The 17818-nt window shown below is 42.6% G+C and overlaps 1 long non-coding RNA gene across 1 annotated transcript in view; it reads right to left on the reverse strand.

Annotated features, from left to right (window-relative positions):
* The window catches only part of LOC125148032 (uncharacterized), an 87130-nt gene that overhangs the window by 31617 nt on the left and 37695 nt on the right, over positions 1 to 17818 (reverse strand). Inside the window, exon 4 of the long non-coding RNA XR_007145391.1 lies at positions 8641 to 8752. This is a non-coding gene — a long non-coding RNA (uncharacterized LOC125148032). The remainder of the gene's footprint in view (positions 1 to 8640; positions 8753 to 17818) is intronic.

Here is a 17818-nt window from a genome sequence, read left to right on the forward strand (position 1 = left end):
CTTCTTCTCTCGAAACTAACTGCTGACCTACATACAGTGCTTCAGGGGTAAGTAATGTAATGGCCCCCAGCATTTGGCCTTCAGCGATCAAGTTCACAGTCAGGGCATCCCTTTGAGCAGACCAGCAAAGTGAACAGAGGTTCCATCACCGGGGCCTGCAACTGGATGCAAGAATAGGGGTGGCAGGACGTGGTGGTGGCACAATTAGTGTCCGGCTGGTGGCTTCTCTCGTATCGACTCAACTCCCCCCAGACTCCTCTGCCTGAACAGTGGAGGACATTAGAGACCATCTTGCCCCTCCTGTGTCCCTGGTGCCGGCTCCGTCTTGCTGTATTCTCCATCCCGCTGACCACTCTCCCTCTGCCTCCTGAGCTGGCTTCTCGTCCCCTCTCCTACCTTAAACCACACCAAGGCTCAAGGCAACCAAAACCAATACTTGCTTTTGTGCAGACCATTCCCAGATCTAACCCTGTGGTCCAGGCACCCCCACAAGATTTCATAGTTATTTACTACTATTTGATAAATATCCCACTAAAATTTTGATACCAAATGTCCTAAACTTGACCCATTACTTTCCCTGCACACCAGCTACGGTTCTGGCTCGGGTGCCTTCCTTCTGATATCTGAGAGAAGAAACAACAAAGGTCTATTTGGTGTCGAGAGACAGGTCCCAAAGGTGCGGTGAGAACTGTAAAAGCTGTCGATGGAACTGGAGGGGATTACGCTAAGTGAAATTAGTCAGAGAAAGACAAAAATCATACGACTTCACTCCTATGAGGACTTCAAGAGACAAAACAGATGAACATAAGGGAAAGGAAACGAAAATAATATAAAAACAGGGAGGGGGACAAAAGCGAAGAGACTCATAAATATGGAGAACAAACTGAGGGTTACGGGAGGGGTTGTGGGAAGAGGGATGGGCTAAATGGGGAAGGGGCACTAAGGAATCTACTCCTGAAATCGTTATTGCCCTAGATGCTAACTAACTTGGATGTAAATTTTAAAAAAGAAAAAAAAAAAAAAAAACTGGAAAAGCAGGGGGCCAAGACTCTCCAGGAGGTGAAACATCGGTCCCCTGGTTCAAGCCTCTTTTATTTTTGCAAATTGTCTAACAAGAGCAAGCACACACGACATAGTATTTGGCATCTGCACAGTCATCCACCTGCATTCCATACCGGGTCACAACTACATCCGGCACCAGATGGAACATTCTTACCCCCAGGCCTGGCGCCCGTGCGAAGTCCTGCAGAGAACGAGCAGTCCCGACGGCCTTCCGTCCTGGGGATGAAACTGCTTTCAGTTTCTTGCTGCTCCGTCCCTTTCCTTCAGGACATCCTTACGGTGCCTCCAGCTTCCTGTTCTCCAACGATTTGGCATTCTTATTTCCATTCAAGGAAGCAGACTATCACCAGGTTTGCCGTTCATTCTTTTGGACTCTCTCTCGAGTCCCTCTCCTCTCTCTCCTCACTGTCACCATCATCATGCTGGCTAATATTTCCTGAGTGTCTCTTGCCCAGATGACGATGGGTGCACCACCTTGCTTAATCCAAACAGCCACTGTATGCGCGAGTTGCTATTACCCTATTTCACAGACGGCCCAGGTCTAATTGCTGTTGTGCAAGCTCTTTCTAGGATGTCCTCTCTCTGTATCCTTCTGGAATCTCACCCTTCCTCTGAAGTACTCAGGGAGCCCTGTGTTGCTTTTTAAATTTTTATTTTTTATTTATTTTTTTAATTATTATTTTTTAATGAAATTTGTCAAACTGGTCTCCATACAACACCCAGTGCTCATCCCAACAGGTGCCCTCCTCAATGCCCATCACCCACTTTCCCCTCCCTCCCACCCCCCATCAACCCTCAGTCTATACTCAGTTTTTAAGAGTCTCTTATGGTGTGGCTCCCTCCCTCTCTAACTTTTTTTTTCCTTCCCCTCCCCCATGGTCTTCTGTTAAGTTTCTCAGGATCCACATAAGAGTGAAAACATATGGTATCTGTCTTTCTCTGCATGACTTATTTCACTTAGCATAACACTCCCCAGTTTAATTTTTATTTTAATGTTGATTTATTTTTGAGAGAGACAGAGAGAGAGAGACAGAGTGTGAGTGGGGGAGGGTCAGAGAGAGAGGGAGACACAGAATCTGAAACAGGCTCCAGGCTCCTAGCTCACAGAGCCTGACGCGGGGCTTGAACTCACAAACCCTGAGATCATGACTTAAGTTGAAGTCAGATGCTTAACCAAGTCGACGCTTAACCAACTAAGCCACCCAGGGACCGCACCCTATGTTGCTTTTTGAAGCCTCTTCCAGCTTCACTGTCTCACACAGGTTTCTCTTTTATTTTTTTAATTTTTAAATTTTTTAAATTTTATTTTAGAGAAATAAAATTATTTATTATCCACACTGAGTATGGAGCCCGACTGGGGGCTCAATCCCACAACCCTGATCGTGACCTGAGTGAAATCAAGGGTCAGACACTCAACCAACTGAGCTACCCAGGCGCCCCTGGTCTCCCTTTTCACTAAACGTCCATTACACTGTGTACCAGTGCCCCAAAGCTAGGACAAAATTGTTCTTGGGTGATCAATTTATTAAAATCATTAGAAGTTAATTTTTCTCTCATTATGAGAAGGATACATGCTCTTAATAGTCAATTTAAAAGGTAGGAAACGATTACCACTATCTAGACTGCTTTCTGTGTTACGCATACCTTTTTTTCGCCCGTGTTGATCTTGTGTTTGTGATCTGCTACTATAAAATATGTATCGCCATGTTTGTCACCAACATCATCTGAAATTACTGAATAATAATGTACCATCAAGTGAACTTACACATTTTCTGTATGACTGGACTAAGGGAGAATCGAGTGCACGAAGTAAAATGAGTTATCGGACACGGAACAGGCAATAAAAAGACGATCACGTAGTACATCAACTGACTTATGTCTTGTTAAAGGCTTTAAGTGGAAGGAAGTCTGTTCTTTTTACTTCCCAGATTACTTAGTACAGTACTGTGCTCATACCAAATGCTCAATCATTTTGAGGGAAATAGCTTTCTTTCCCCCTCACCATGAAGTACGGTATGCTTACTGCAAAACCTCCGGAAAATAAAGAGGAACATGCTGAAGGCAATCTCAGTCCTCAGAAAGAGGCACTTTAAACACTGTCAGCGCTTTTCTTTGAATCTAGATTTTCTGTTTTCTACGGGCACGCAAGCAAGCACACACACAAAGCCGAACCCCTACGGAAACAAATCCCAGACGCTCAGAATTGTCCCCGACGCTGTATGAAATGAGGCACGACAGCTCCCTCCACAATGGAGAAGCTCTTTTGCTGGGACAGAAAGGCAGTATGCAATAGGGTCAGGCTCTCCAACGTAAGAAACTTGGTAAATATGCTCAGCGTGAGAAAACAAAAACAGAAGGCCTTCCGTCCTAGCGAATTCAGGCTCAAAATAAACTCATTTGTCCTAGAACTAGAGGCGAAGCAAGTTTGAGGGTGAGGGGCAAATTGGGGACATCAGCCCTTAAGTTTTCCACATTTTTTAAAACGTTTACTTATTTTTGAGAGAGAGAGAGAGAGACGGAGAAAGAGAGAGAGACAGAGTGTGAGTGGGGGAGGGGCAGAGAGAAAGGGAGACACAGAATCTTAAACAGGCTCCAGGCTCCGAGTTGTCAGCACAGCGCCCAGCGTGGGGCTCGAACCCACTGACCGCGAGATCATCACCTGAGCCGAAGTCGTAGGCTTAACTGACAGAGCCACCCAGGCGCCCCTTAAATTTTTCACATTTTAAAGCGAAGGGTTTCTTGGGCTCCCAGCAGAACCTTTGGGGGCGTCCGCAGGTGGTGCGCTGCACACTGCCTGCGGTTTACAGCGAGAACAGGAAGTGAGCGCCGGAGGGGGAACCAGGCACATCCGGTCTCTCCCCTAACTAACTGCCAAGAGTGACACTCCTAGTCACTCTCTGTAAGACAGACGGTTGCTATTAATAATGGGCAGAGCTTTTTTATTTCACATATTACTTTCTTTTCATATGGATCTTGAAAAAGTCACAGGTAAAAGCTACATTCATTTCCTAATCCTTAACAATAGCTAGTTCGAGAAGCCTAATATCCTCCCACATTTTTGTCTCGCTCCAGTCTTATGATTTCCCAAAATAGATATATTATTGGAAGAAAAAGAGTTCACGGGCAAAATGTCTCACTTTTCTTGATTCAGCTAATAATATTTCTGCTTTTGCTTAGGATAAGATTGATTTTCCCAGTCTACTAATAAACCATGTGATAGCAAAATGCCTTTATTATTTTTTATGCTAGGAAATGCCTTTGACATTTTAAAGAATTGGGAAGCTATTTCAGATAGGTCATCGTCGTGTGCATAAAGATTAATTTATTCATATGAAATGTTCAATAACGAGAAAAGGCTGATTTAAATAAAACCATTTCACAGTTATTTTTTTGGTTCCAGACATTGATTTCCCGTAAGAAACAAAGTGCCTGTGTACATGAAGCAAAGCTAAAAGAACAGTAAACATATATTGATTGGGTCTAGCCAAGTAAGCAGCATCTTTGGTTTTATAGACAGCGTTAACTCATCATTAACTGTGTTTAAACGCTTATAATGAAGCCTTGATCCCAACAAACCAGAGTCCAGGGCCGGATGGCTTTCCAGGGGAATTCTACCAAACATATAAAGAAGAGTTAACACCTATTCTTTTGAACCTGTTCCAAAAATGGAAATGGAAGGAAAACTTTCAAACTCATTCTACGAGGCCAGCATTTACCTTGATTCCAAAACCAAAGACCCCACTAAAAAAGGAGGACTAAAGACCAGTTTCCCTGATGAACATGGATGCAAAAATTCTCAACAAGATACTAGCCAACCGGATCCAACACTATGTTAAAATAATTCCACCATGATCAAGTGGAATTTATTCCTGGGATGCAGGGTTGGTTCAGTATCTGCAAATTCAATCAACGTGATATACCACATTAATAAAAGAAAGAATAAAAACCATGTAATCCTCTCAATAGATGCAGAAAAAGCATTTGACAAAATACAGCATCCTTTCTTGATAAAAAAACCTCAGGAAAGTAGAGATAGAAGGATCATACCTCAAGATCATAACGGCCATATACAAAAGACCCACCGCTAATATCATCTTCAATGGGGAAAAACTGAGAGCTTTCCCCCTAAGATCAGGAACGAGACAGGGATGTCCACTCTCGCCACTGTTATTCAACATAGTATTGGAAGTCCTAGCCTCAGCAATCAGACAACACAAAGAAATAAAAGGCATCCAAGAGACTCTTAAAAACTGAGAACAAACTGAGGGCTGATGGGGGGTGGGAGGGAGGGGAGGGTGGGTGAAGTGTATTGAGGAGGGCACCTTTTGGGATGAGCACTGGGTGTTGTATGGAAACCAATTTGACAATAAATTTCATATATTGAAAAAAAAAACACAAGAAATAAAAGGCATCCAAATAGGCAAGGAGGAAGTCAGACTTCTACTCTTCGCAGACAACATGATACTGCACATGGAAAACCAAACAACTCTAGCAAAAAACTACTAGAACGGATCCATGAATTCAGCAAAGTCACAGGACATAATTCAATGTACATAAATCAGTTACATTTCTATACTCTAATAATGAAGCAGCAGAAAGGGAAATCAAGGAATCGATCCCATTTTCAACTGCACCAAAAACCATAAAATACCTAGGAATAAACCCAACCAAAGAGGTAAAATATCTATACATTGAAAACTATAGAAATCTTATGAAAAAAAACCTGAAGAGGACACAAAGAAATGTAAAAACATCCCATGCTCATGGATTGGAAGAATAAATATTGTTAAAATGTCGATAATAGGGGCACCTGGGTGGCTCAGTTGGTTAAGCATCTGACTTTGGCTCAGGTCATGATCTCACAGTTTGTGAGTTTGAGCCCTGTATCGGGTGAGCTGGAGCCCCACTTCTCTCTTTCCCCATCTTTTTCTTTCCCTCTGCCCCTCATGGGATTCTCTGTTTCTGTTTCTCTCTGTCTCTCTCTGTCTCTCTCTCTCCCCTCACTCGTGCCCTCCCTCTCAAAAAAAAACAAAAACATCAATACTACCCAAAGCAATGTAACTATTCAATGCAATCCCTATCAAAATAACACCAGCATTCTTCACAGAGCTAGCACAAACAATCCTAAAATGTGTATGGAACCAGAAAAGACCCCGAATAGCCGATGCAATCCTAAAAAAGAAAACCAAAGTGGGAGGCATCATAATTCCGGGCTTCAGGATGTATTACAAAGCTGTAATCATCAAGACAATATGGTACTGGCACTAAAACAGACACTCAGATCAATGGAACAGAATAGAGAACCCAGAAATGGATCCATAAATGTATGGCCAACTAATCTTTGACAAAGCAGGAAAGAATATCTGATGGAAAAAAGACAGTCTCCACATCAAGTAGTATTGGGAAAATTGGACAGAGACATGCAGAAGAATGTCAGCAAAACTAAAAGGCAACCAATAGAATGGGAGAAGATATTTGCAAATGACATATCAGATAAAGTGTTAGTATCAAGCTCAACACCAAAAAAAGGAATAATCCAGTGAAGAAATGGGCAAAAAACATGAATAGACACTTCTCCAAAGAAGACATCCAGATGGCTAACAGACACACGAAAAGATGCTCAATATCGTTCATCATCTGGGAAATACAAATCCAAAACAAAATGAAATAACACCTCATACCTGTCAGAATGGCTAAAATTAACACCTTAGAAAAAACAGATGTTTCCAAGGATGTGGAGAAAGGAACCCTTTTGCACTGTTGGTGGGAATGAAAAATGGTGCAGCCCCTCTGGAAAATAGTATAGAGGTTCCTCAAAAAATTAAAAATGGAAACTACCCTATCACCCAGCAATTGCATCACTAGGGATTTATCTAAAGGATACAAAAATGCTGATTCGAAGGGGCACATGCACCCCAGTGTTTATAGCATCACTATCAACATTAGCCGAAGTATGCAAAGAGCCCACATGTCCATCAACTGCTGAATGAATAAAGAAGATGTGGCATACACACACACACACACACACACACACACACACACAATGGAGTATTACTCGGCATCAAAAAGAATGAAATCTTGCCGTTTGCCACAATGTGGATGGAACTAGAGGATATTATGCTAAGTGAAATAAGTCCGGCAGAGAAAGACAAGTATGATTTCACTCATATGTGGAACTTACGAAGCAAAACAAATGAACATAGGGGAAAGGGAGCAAAAGTAAGATAAAAACAGAGAGGGAGGCAAACCCTAAGAGACTCTTTTAATGTTTATTTATTTTTGGGGGGGGTGGGGAGAGAGAGAGAGAATGAGTGAGGGAGGGGCAGACAGACAGAGAGGGACAGAAGATCCAAAGTGGGTTCTGTGCTGACAGCATGGAGCCTGATGCAGGCCTCAAACTCACTAACCATGAGATAATGACCTAAGCAAAAGATGGACGCTCAACCAACTGAGCCACCCAAGCACCCCATGAGACTCTTAAATACAGAGATCAAACTGAGGGTTGCTGGAGGGGTGTTAGTGGGGTGGGGGCGATGGGCTACATGGGTGACCGGCATTAAGGAGGGCATTGGTTGAGATAAGCATTGGGTGTTACATGTAAGTGATGAATCACTAAATTCTACTCCTGAAATCATTATTACACTATATGTTAACTCACTTGGGTGTAAATTAAACAACATATATATATGGGGTGCTTGGGTGGCTCAGTCCGGGAAGCCTCTGACTTTGGCTCAGGTCATGATCTCGAGGTCCATAAGTTCAAGACCCGCATCAGGCTCTGTGCTGACAGCTCCGAGCCTGGAGTCTGCTCCAATTCTCTGTCTCCCTCTATCTCTATCTCTCCCCCACTCATACTCTGTCTCTCTCTCTCAAAAATAAATAAACATTAAAAAAAATTTAATTAAAAAAAATTTTTTTAAAGAAACCTTGAAATTGGAATAGGAGTTTTGTTCCTTAGTCTCATAAATATTTTCTGACTCCTTTGTCCTAAATTCCCTGCCTGATAATCACCATTCTCAGGGAAGAAAGGGACATGATAAGCGATAAATCTATATTGAAGCATGTTTTCAATCTGAAAAGTTCACACACATCTTATTTCTGGTAAGCCTGGAAACTGCAGAGAAAACTGAAGGCAGTAAAACCTTTAATAAGGAAATCAGTATTTACGTATTCAGGATGTTGCTATATTTGAAAAAGACTTTCTTTCTTATCACCATGTTTTTTAAATTTATTTACTTTTTCTGATTTCCCAAAACTAAGCTAATTACTTTGGGGATTGTTTCACATTTATCTTCCCGTTCAGACAATAAGCCTCGTGACTTCATTCCCAGCACTTTCCTCATAGTCTAAGTAAATACAGGCTTCTATATATTTCTATATATTCTATATATTCTTACTACTTGGAGTAAGGAGTTTCTAAGTTTACTGCTCTCATTTTATATACTCAAACATTTTTTTCAAACTTCTAGGGATGCCCCTTCGTCTCATTATTCTAGGGTTTGGTAAGCAGAAGGGGGTGTCTCCTCGTGTACTCTCTCCGCAGCTGTCCAGATTTCGATCACGCCCTCCGATCTCTACCTTTCTCATAGGTGAGTCCCAGCACACGGGCTGTCCACAAAGCCAGTTCCAATCGCCCTCGTCATTTCGCTTAGGTGGAGGATGGTGGCCGCGACTGTCCTTCCCAGGATGCCTGCGGATAAGAGGAAATAAAGATAGTGGTGGGGGCACCTGGGCGGCTCAGTCGGTTGAGCGTCCAACTTCAGCTCAGGTCACGATCTCACTGCTCACGGGTTTGAGCCTCGTGTCGGGCTCTGTGCTGACGACTCAGAGCCTGGAGCCTGCTCTGGATTCCATGTGTCCCTCTCTCTCTGCCCCTCCCCCCCTCAAAAATAATAAAACATTTTTAAAAATGTAAAAAAGAGAGAGAGAGTGATGATAATACCTTAAACTAGTAGCCTGAGCTGCTCCCAACCCTTAGGTAACTTTCCACCACTGGCGTAGAGGCTGGTGGTACTGAGATAGCACAGGGCTTCGTGGGATGTTGGCTGGAGTTCTCCTTCCAAACATCCAGGACATAATCTTTTCTCTTTTGCCTCTCCTTCAGAATCTTCTTCCATAAAAGATCCCCTTCAGTGCAGAAGGAAAGCTGTTCTGAGCATGACAATTGTCCTGCTGTTGTGTCCGGGCGGAAACCCTCAGTGAGCTCTTGCGATGGGCACCTATCTGGTGCTGAGTGCTGATGGCCCTGTGAAGCTCCATGCTCTTAACACCAATGCCCATTACTTCATGCACATCCCAGCATGTAACCAAAGATCCCCAAACTTTAGGACTTCCCACGTCCCTTTCTCTCCAACCTTCCCCTCTTCCCAACGTTGTTAGCCTCATAGCCTCAAGGGTCCAGCCCAGAATACACAATGTACCACATTCCGTGGTTGCAAGTAAAGCACAGATCATTGCAAACATCACCTCATCCTTCACATTAGCTTGGTGAAAATTAATATGCACTTAGGAGTTTTATAGGTATGACTCTCAGTTTCAGTTCATCTAATTCATCTTGACACCTACATTTAATCTAACTCTGGAGCTATTTCTCCCAGCTCCTTTGAGATAAAAGGCCCCGGACCCCCAGTCTTCCAGGAAGCCATCTTCAGGTCAAGCAGTTTCCTTGTTCTGGATGGAGATATTCTCTGTCTTGGACATTTGTCATCCTGAAAGCAACGTATTTCATTCGTGTCCGTCCTCGTCTTCTGGTGGACACATTTCCCATAGTTTCAAGTCATGGTATCTCTAAAACAATTCATATTCCTTTCATTGTTAAACCCCGTCTCCGGAGCTCTCCTCTGTAGCCTATAATCTTCATTCAATTCGTCTAGGAGGTCTTAGATCCTGAGTACACATCTCTATTCATCATTTCTCATTAACAAATTTAGAATGACGAATATTTTATTTTTCACATCATAGATCTTTATTCTTTCAAGGGGAGGCATTCTCCTAGAACTGCTCAGAGTGTTCCTGGTAAGGGCACATAATGGATAGATTAAGACATTGTTTGGCATTGATTTTTACATCTTTCCTGATGTACTGAGCAGTGTAGATGACAGGAGCAGTTTTATCAAGCACCAATTGAAACCCAAATGTGGGAGTCAAAGGGCCTCACCGGCAGCTCTCAAAGAGGCCCTCTTCACTGGCAACCAGAGGGATGACGGACCTGAAACCAGAGGTGAGCCTTCATGAAGAGTGGCAGAACTTCGGAGGTGAATCCTCTGCCTGGGCAAATCCCTTTGACAGAGTTGGGGCCCCACAGGAAAGGAGAGGGGCTGTGAGGCATGGAGCACGGACCCTGTTAGACACTCAAGGACCTTAATCACCCAGTTTTCCCCAAGCCCTCTGGACCTACAGAGGTGGCCCACTCCCTTGTTGGAAGATAGAAGAACTTCTCCTTGCTTGACAACTATACAGAAGCTTCCAATGAATCGAGTATCTTACAAAATAATGCTGGCCCTGCTCAGAATTCGCCCCCTTCTCTCCTGGCCACCAGCCAGTTCTAGGATCACATTTTAGTATGAGTCAAATGCAGACGTGCAGGGTTTGCTAAGGGAAGAGAGGAATGTGAGGCAAAGGAGCTGCAGGATCTGGCTGATGTATACCAGCAGGAACCCAGAGAACGAGTCTGGAGTGGATCCCAAGGGCACTGGATCAAGTGGGCAGAGTACGAGTCGAGAAAGGGAGAGGTTATGGATATAATGGTGGCACTGTCTGGGACACAGGATTTAACACCCTGGCAAGGGCCCTCGAATGACTCTTAGAGGTTTGGCTTTCCTACTATTTCAGTGCCATTCATCATGTTTTAACCTCAGCTTCTTCATCTATGAAATGGGGGACTTGGACAATGTTTATTAGTTGATTGTTTCAACAAGTATTTATTGGCCATTCGACTGGTCCTAGGGAGTGGCTCTTCAGTGTTCCATAGCACCGACATGGCCCTCGGTCTTAGTGGGAGAGGCTGACAGCAAACCAGTCAACAAACAAGGAAAGCAATACAGGTTGCAACAGGGTCCCTGAAGGAAATAAACAGGCACTCTAACAGGGACTAGTGGAAGGGAGAGCCTTATTTAGCTGAGGTGATCAGGAAGGGCCTGTCTCAGGAGGTGACATTAAGCTGACACCTAAAAGATGAGAAGTCAGCCACCTGAACAGCTCGAGTAAGAGCTTTCCAGACTGAAGAGAGAGGAAATCACACTCGTGAGGTGAGAAGGAGATTGGGTATCTCCCAGAAACTGATAAAAGGTCAGAGCTATATGGACATGTTCCCTTGCTTTTGTTTTGCAGCTTGGGTTTTAGAACTGTACTTAGTATTTGGAGCTTTGTGCTTTTAGGCAAAAATGCCTTTGATGTATAGGACAGGTGCATATATCGTAAAGTTTTTGCTATGAACTCACACGTTGTTATTTCTGGATATAAACAAGAACATTAGTTTCTACTTATTTATCTTACTAAATGCCAAGTATTCCTTATCTCACTTATCTGTCCCAACAATCCTGCAAGAGAGCTAATATTAGCCCATTTTACAGATGAGGAAACCAAGGCTTAGAGAGGCAAAGTAGCTGGCCCAAAGCCACTTAGGACCAGCCACAGGATTTCCTCCACCACCTGTCCCCAAAACCTATCCCAGCAGACCCAGTTGTGGATTTCCAAATGTAAAACTCGGAGGGTTTTATTTTATTTTAATTTAAAGCTTTGGCCTAAGATGTACTATATTACTTTATGATAGAAAGCAAATAGAAAGGAGCCTCTTCCTGATGGCCACAATGAACACGAGTGTTCTGTTTTTCCAGCTTGCGTCTAACAATTCTCTTCTTGAGCCAATAGGACACTACTTCAACAGATTAGCCCAGGTTTGATTCGGACGGCAGGGCTAAAACAAAACCCAGCTTGGATTTAAGTTAAATTCAGCAAATGAAAGCAGCAGGAAGCACTCAGCAGTAACGACCACAAAGGTAAGATTAGAGCTGAAGAAATGCCTCCATTTTTTAGATTCCAAAAGAATGATCCAACAACTTAGTGGGGACATCTGGAGAGCACCAGAAAAGCATTTACAAATTAAACTCTGATTTGAAGGGCCAATCCAAAGGCTACAAAGATAGTAATTAAAATTCAGGCATGTATAAACATATAAGCAAGAAAACTTCGTATTGCTGCTGGCCCTTCCATTTCTTAATTATAGAGTAGAAAGTCAATGGTACCTTGTTGAAATCCCTGGGATAATTACAAAGGGCTAAATGAAGGCAGGTTTTCTTGGCCCAGAAATATGCATGTCAAGTTGGTGCAGGATCAGATACGAAGGCTATTGCTTACATGCACGGAACAAGAGTAATAAAAGGGCACATTTGGGCAAATAATTCAAAGTGGTGGAGGAGAGAGTGGCTGTTCCAGCCTAAAAATGAGGAGAAGAAATGGCAAGAGCAGTTCTGTCCAGTTAAAACGAGAAATCCACTCCCAGTTTCCAGGACTCTCACTCTACCCAGAGAGGCCCCTGATAGAATCGAGTGATTGGAGGGTTCACTGGAGAAAGAGGGAAACCCTGGGTGAGAGGAACAGAAGAGGTGACTGTTCTCAACTGGACTGTGCACTGCCCTGGGGTACTTTTAAGGGGAAAAAAAGAAATAGAAGAAGGGAGAGAAGGAGAAAGAAAAGGAGGAGAAGGAGGAGAGGAGGAGAGGAGGAGAAGGAGAAAGGAGACGGGAGACGGGAGGAGGAGAAGGAGGAAAAGGGAGAAGGAGAAGGAGGAGGGGAAAAAGCATGTCCCAGACCTCATCCCAGACCAAATGAATCAGACCCTCTGGGGGCGGGGCCTAGTATCCATATCTTTGGAAAACTCCTTAGGAGATTCTAACGCAGGGTATACATGGAGAATCACTAGCTTTAAGGATCTCAGGGGCTGTGAAGAGAGGGGAGGGAGGATGGGAAGGGTACGAAGGGAATGAGGGACCTTCAGAGACTATAGCAGCTGCCCTTCAAGGGCAGGTTGAAGAGAACGAAGGACCTCTCTCACCCCCGCATTCCGTGTAGACTGTGTATGGTTTGGAAGGTAGGATTCAGCCATCATTAAACGACCATCCATCCATCTGCACTATTCGTGTGTAACTTGCTGAGATAATGAAGTTTCATACCGGACGGCCCCCTCCTGTAAGTGCACAGTACTGTTACATTATTTGTCCAGGGGTGTTCTCACAATGGAAATAGAAAATTTCCAGGTTGGATTCACTTCCCCTGCTGCCTTGTCACCTACAAATTATTTGTTTGAGCTGATGTCTGGGGGCTGACTGGGTTGAGCTTGCTAAGTGTTGATGGTAACCAGGCCCTTCACAGCCTGATCATGGGAGTGTTTACAGTGGAAAGTCGACGTATGAGCTACCTATGTGTGGTTGATGAAAAAAAGATTACAGGGACTCCATCATTGCTGCTGATGCCTACAAAAAGAAATTCTAAGAAAAGGGAAAGATGTTTCCTCCTCAGGCCTTGAGTTGATGGAAATTTCAAGCCGGTCCAGACTAAAGAGGAGACTAAGAAGCTGAGATTTTTAAGGATCCCAGGACAGCTTCCCCCCACCCCCCGCCCCGCCAACATAAAATGTCTCTACTGATCCTGACATGTCCCACGTGAATCATTTAATGGACCTCAGCACAAACGCAAATGTTACCTGAGATAAACAGCAGCATTTGCTCAACTGATCATACTAGGCAGTCAGCTGGCAGAACCCTGGGAACACTGGAAAAAAATCAGTAAGTTCTGATACATAAAAAGAGTTTAGGTTTGGGATGCTACCTTGGGCTGGTAAAGATTCTAAATTGGGAGGCTCCAGACTCAAGCAAGTTCCCTGAACTCAGCGGGTATATGTGGGTGCCAAAGAAAGGCAGTGTTCACAAAGGAATAAAGAAATCTGAATGCATAGATTGGCCGCTTTTTACTCTTTAATCTAGCATCTTCTTGAACATGATAAATCCTGCTGAACTAAGAGGAAAACATTAACAGAGTTAGAATGAAGTCTCTTGAGTTCTGTTCCCTGAGTTCCTGGCAAATCTTAGGAAAATGTGCTAGATACTCACTTTGGATCAGTGTTTGAACTGCTCTCTGTAAATCATGTACTGCATTGGAGACTTGAATAACAGGATGATTATATTTTCCTTCCCCTTTGACAAACAAGGGTACATTTCAGTCAATTCAAATATTCGAACAGCCTCTTTATGCTAGGGATGGAAGTACAAGGTTAAACAATGTTAAGGACAAATCTTTACTGAGTTCTAACTCCATAGGGAACAGATGTTCCATTTGTCAAACGGCTGCCCTGCTCTTTTCTTTGCCACACTGTAAAGTTCAAGACTCTCAAGCATACTCTATTCTCTAATCAAATAGCTTTGAGAATGCCTCTTGTGATACGAATCTCAGAAAGAGGGGCACCTGGGCGGCTCAGTTAGTCAAGCATTCGACTCTTGATTTCAGCTCAGGTCATGATCTCACGGCTGTGAGATAGAGTCCCACGTCGGGCTCTGCGCTAACAGCGCAGGACCTACTTGGGATGCTCTCTCTCCCTCTCCTCTGCCCCACCCCCAGCTCGCTTGCACATGCATGCACTTTCTCTTTTTCTCTCTAAAAATAAATAAAAATAAAATATAATAAAAATAAGTCTTAAAACAAACGATCTCAGAAAGAGAAGAAAATATTCCCTTAGATGTGCAGAAGAACATATATCATTCCATACTGTAAAGCCAGTTGTGATAAAGTAGAGAATTCAGGCCATTCACAAAATTATCACTCTTAGTCTCTTACCCAATGTGAAGACTTGCATAAAAACTATGTAATCTTATTCTAATCTTCTTTGGTTTAACAGAAAAGTCTTTCAAAGACACCTGGACTGCTGAGTGTATTGCTATATCCTGTGAAAAGAACCTTATAATTACTAGAATTCTGTCATTCTGACTGCCTGGCTTCTGTAGTAATTTCTTGCTCGAGGAACAACATTTAAATTGATCTCTCTTTTCTAAAAAGGATAAATGCTTGCAATATTTCTACGCATGAAAGCTTAGCTAAGCATGAAGAGCTTCATAATGTCCTTCTTCTCCCCTCATACATAAAAAGGTAATAAACCTATGATTCTGTTGCATTCCTTATTCAACCCAAGAGTTACAGAGTCTTATTCTCATTTAAATTCACACTGCTAAGTGCTCTGATAGAATTTAAACTAAGAGTCATCACTGTCAAGAAGAAATAACGGTCCCTTTTGAAGATGGGGACCTGAGAAAGCTTCACAGAGGAGATGACATTTAAGATGCTGTGAAAGAACAGCCAAATCTCTGCAAACAAAGAAGAGAGGAAGGAGTTGGAAGGAGGGCATTTCTGGTGGAAGCAGTGGTAATGCCTTGACAACATGACATGTCATGTGTTTAAGGAATGTTGCCTCTTTCAACCTTGGCAGGGGGCGGGGGGGGGGGGGCGGCGTAGGTTACTGAGTGAAGCTGGAAGAGTTGGCTGGGTCAGATCAAAAGATGAATTAAGCATTTTGGGACTTTAAGAAAATAAACAGTGGTGTGCCATAAAACATTTGTAAGTGGGTGGTTGCATGATTTGCTATTTACTTAGGGATGTAAAGAGCAGCAAGATAGAAGACATACTGAAGAGAGGAAGACCTGGGTACAGGGACACCATTTAGGAAGCTACCTGCATAGTCTCTGGGGAAGGTGATGGGGTCCGTGGCAATGAAAGGATAAGGAGAACAGGAATTCAAGACATTTCAGAAGTGTAATGAAGACGAGAGAAAAGTCGGATACACCTACAGGTTACTAAAGGGGTTGTAGTATCCCTCTCTTTTGAAATTTATAAATTTTTCAAAAGTTTATTTATTTAGAGAGAGACAGAGAGTGCACGTGGGGGAGGGGCAGAGAGAGAGGGAGAGAGAGGCCCAAGCAGGCTCTGTACCAACAGCGCAGAGCCTGATGCAGGGCTCAAACTCATGAACTGTGAGATCATCACCCAAGCCAAAACCAAGAGTTGGATGCTTAACTGACTGAGCCACCCAGGCTCCCCACTCTTTGGAAATTTATACTCATAATATATGCTCTGTATATCTTTGGCATGTTTCGGAGGTGAGAGATAGGATCATAAATGCAATCTATTTTAGAGGAAGTCCTCAACAACAATGAAGTATACTCTGGCTCTTCTCTGTGAAACTACCCTGCACTTCTCCTCTAGAGGACTTAATACTCTTGCCCTGGAATGCCCATATTGACCTCCAACTTCACTCATATCTCAGACGATTTCTTTGTGAATAATTCAACCACTTCTTTACATAGGCAGAATGAATTTTTACCAAGATCCAATAATTGAACATTATAAGATGCTTCTATAAATCCTTTATCTAGTCTTTTTGAATCAATGGCTCCCATCCTCTGAGTACTTTCTTTTTAATTCTATTAATTTTCCCTGTCTTCAAGTTTCACTCACTTTTGTGGTAAACACTTTCGGTAATATTTTTCATGCAGGATGTATTATGAAAATCAATGACAGAAAGTAAGCCATTGATGTGTTACATCTTGAGGATAAATGACATTTAATACTTTTACAGTTCCAGTTTGATAAAAAGGGACTCACCCAAGTAATAAGGCTCAGCATTAAGGTGCTCCAAATTGTTATGTATCCAGTATCCAGATTTAATTTTAGGAATATTATGATCATGAAATATGCATCAACCAAATGAATTGAAAAATTACCTCATCTCCGGTCAACCATATTGTATCATTTTCCAAGAGATGAATTTTGATGTAATGTAGAAAAGCTTTATTTTTTGAGTTATCGGTAATACTTATTACCAGAGCCAAAGACCTTGTCAGTATTTTCCTTTCCATTATAAATTTTAAACTATCAATAAAAATTTTAAAGTAAACACTAATCTATAAAAGGAGGAGGCAGAAAAGAGACATGTATATTCCTACGTATTTTGGAAAAACCCAAGAGAGAAAATCATTTTCTCTGGAAAGGCAAGACTGAGATAAACAGTTGAGATAAAGTGTTGAGGTAAACAAAACGTTTTGTCCCAGAAGCTGAGAAGACATATTACTGAATGATTATTTAGCCCAAGATGTTTACCTTCAAGGGGGTCTTGAGACAAGAATATGTAATTATTTTTTAGTTCAATCTTAGCTGAATGGGTTTTACCAAATTTCATTCATGCAGACATTCACTAACTTATCAAAAATTTATGCAACATCTTTTGTGAAGCAGGTACTATGTTAGGTGCACTGTTAGATACAGAAGTGAACAAGGTAAGAGATCCCTCATTTTGTGGAGTTTATGATCTAGGGAAGGACAGAGGCATTAGATATATAATCTCTAACTCATTCATTTATTTATCGACAAATATTTATTGAGGTTCTATCATGTGTCAGGCATTGTCCTGGGCACTAGAGATACAGCAATGCACAAAACACAAAAACCCCTGTGCTCACAGAGCTTAACGTCTACTCGTGCTAAGCGCTACAGAGGTAAATGCAGGCTGCTATGAAAACCCATTCAACCCAAGCCCTATAGTTGGTCTAACTACTTGCCCAAATGCTTCTTGGAAAGGGCTGGAAAACTGACCCTTGCTGTGTTTCCTCAGGGGTGGAGTTCCACCTGTACTAGACCGGAGAAAGTGAGAGTGATGGAGGAGGGCTTTGTTCATGCCTAAAGACCCTGCACCCTGCAATTACATTTTGCATCGTAT

This window comes from Prionailurus viverrinus, chromosome D2 (genome assembly GCF_022837055.1).
Source record: "Prionailurus viverrinus isolate Anna chromosome D2, UM_Priviv_1.0, whole genome shotgun sequence".
In the NCBI taxonomy this organism is placed as follows: domain Eukaryota; kingdom Metazoa; phylum Chordata; class Mammalia; order Carnivora; family Felidae; genus Prionailurus; species Prionailurus viverrinus.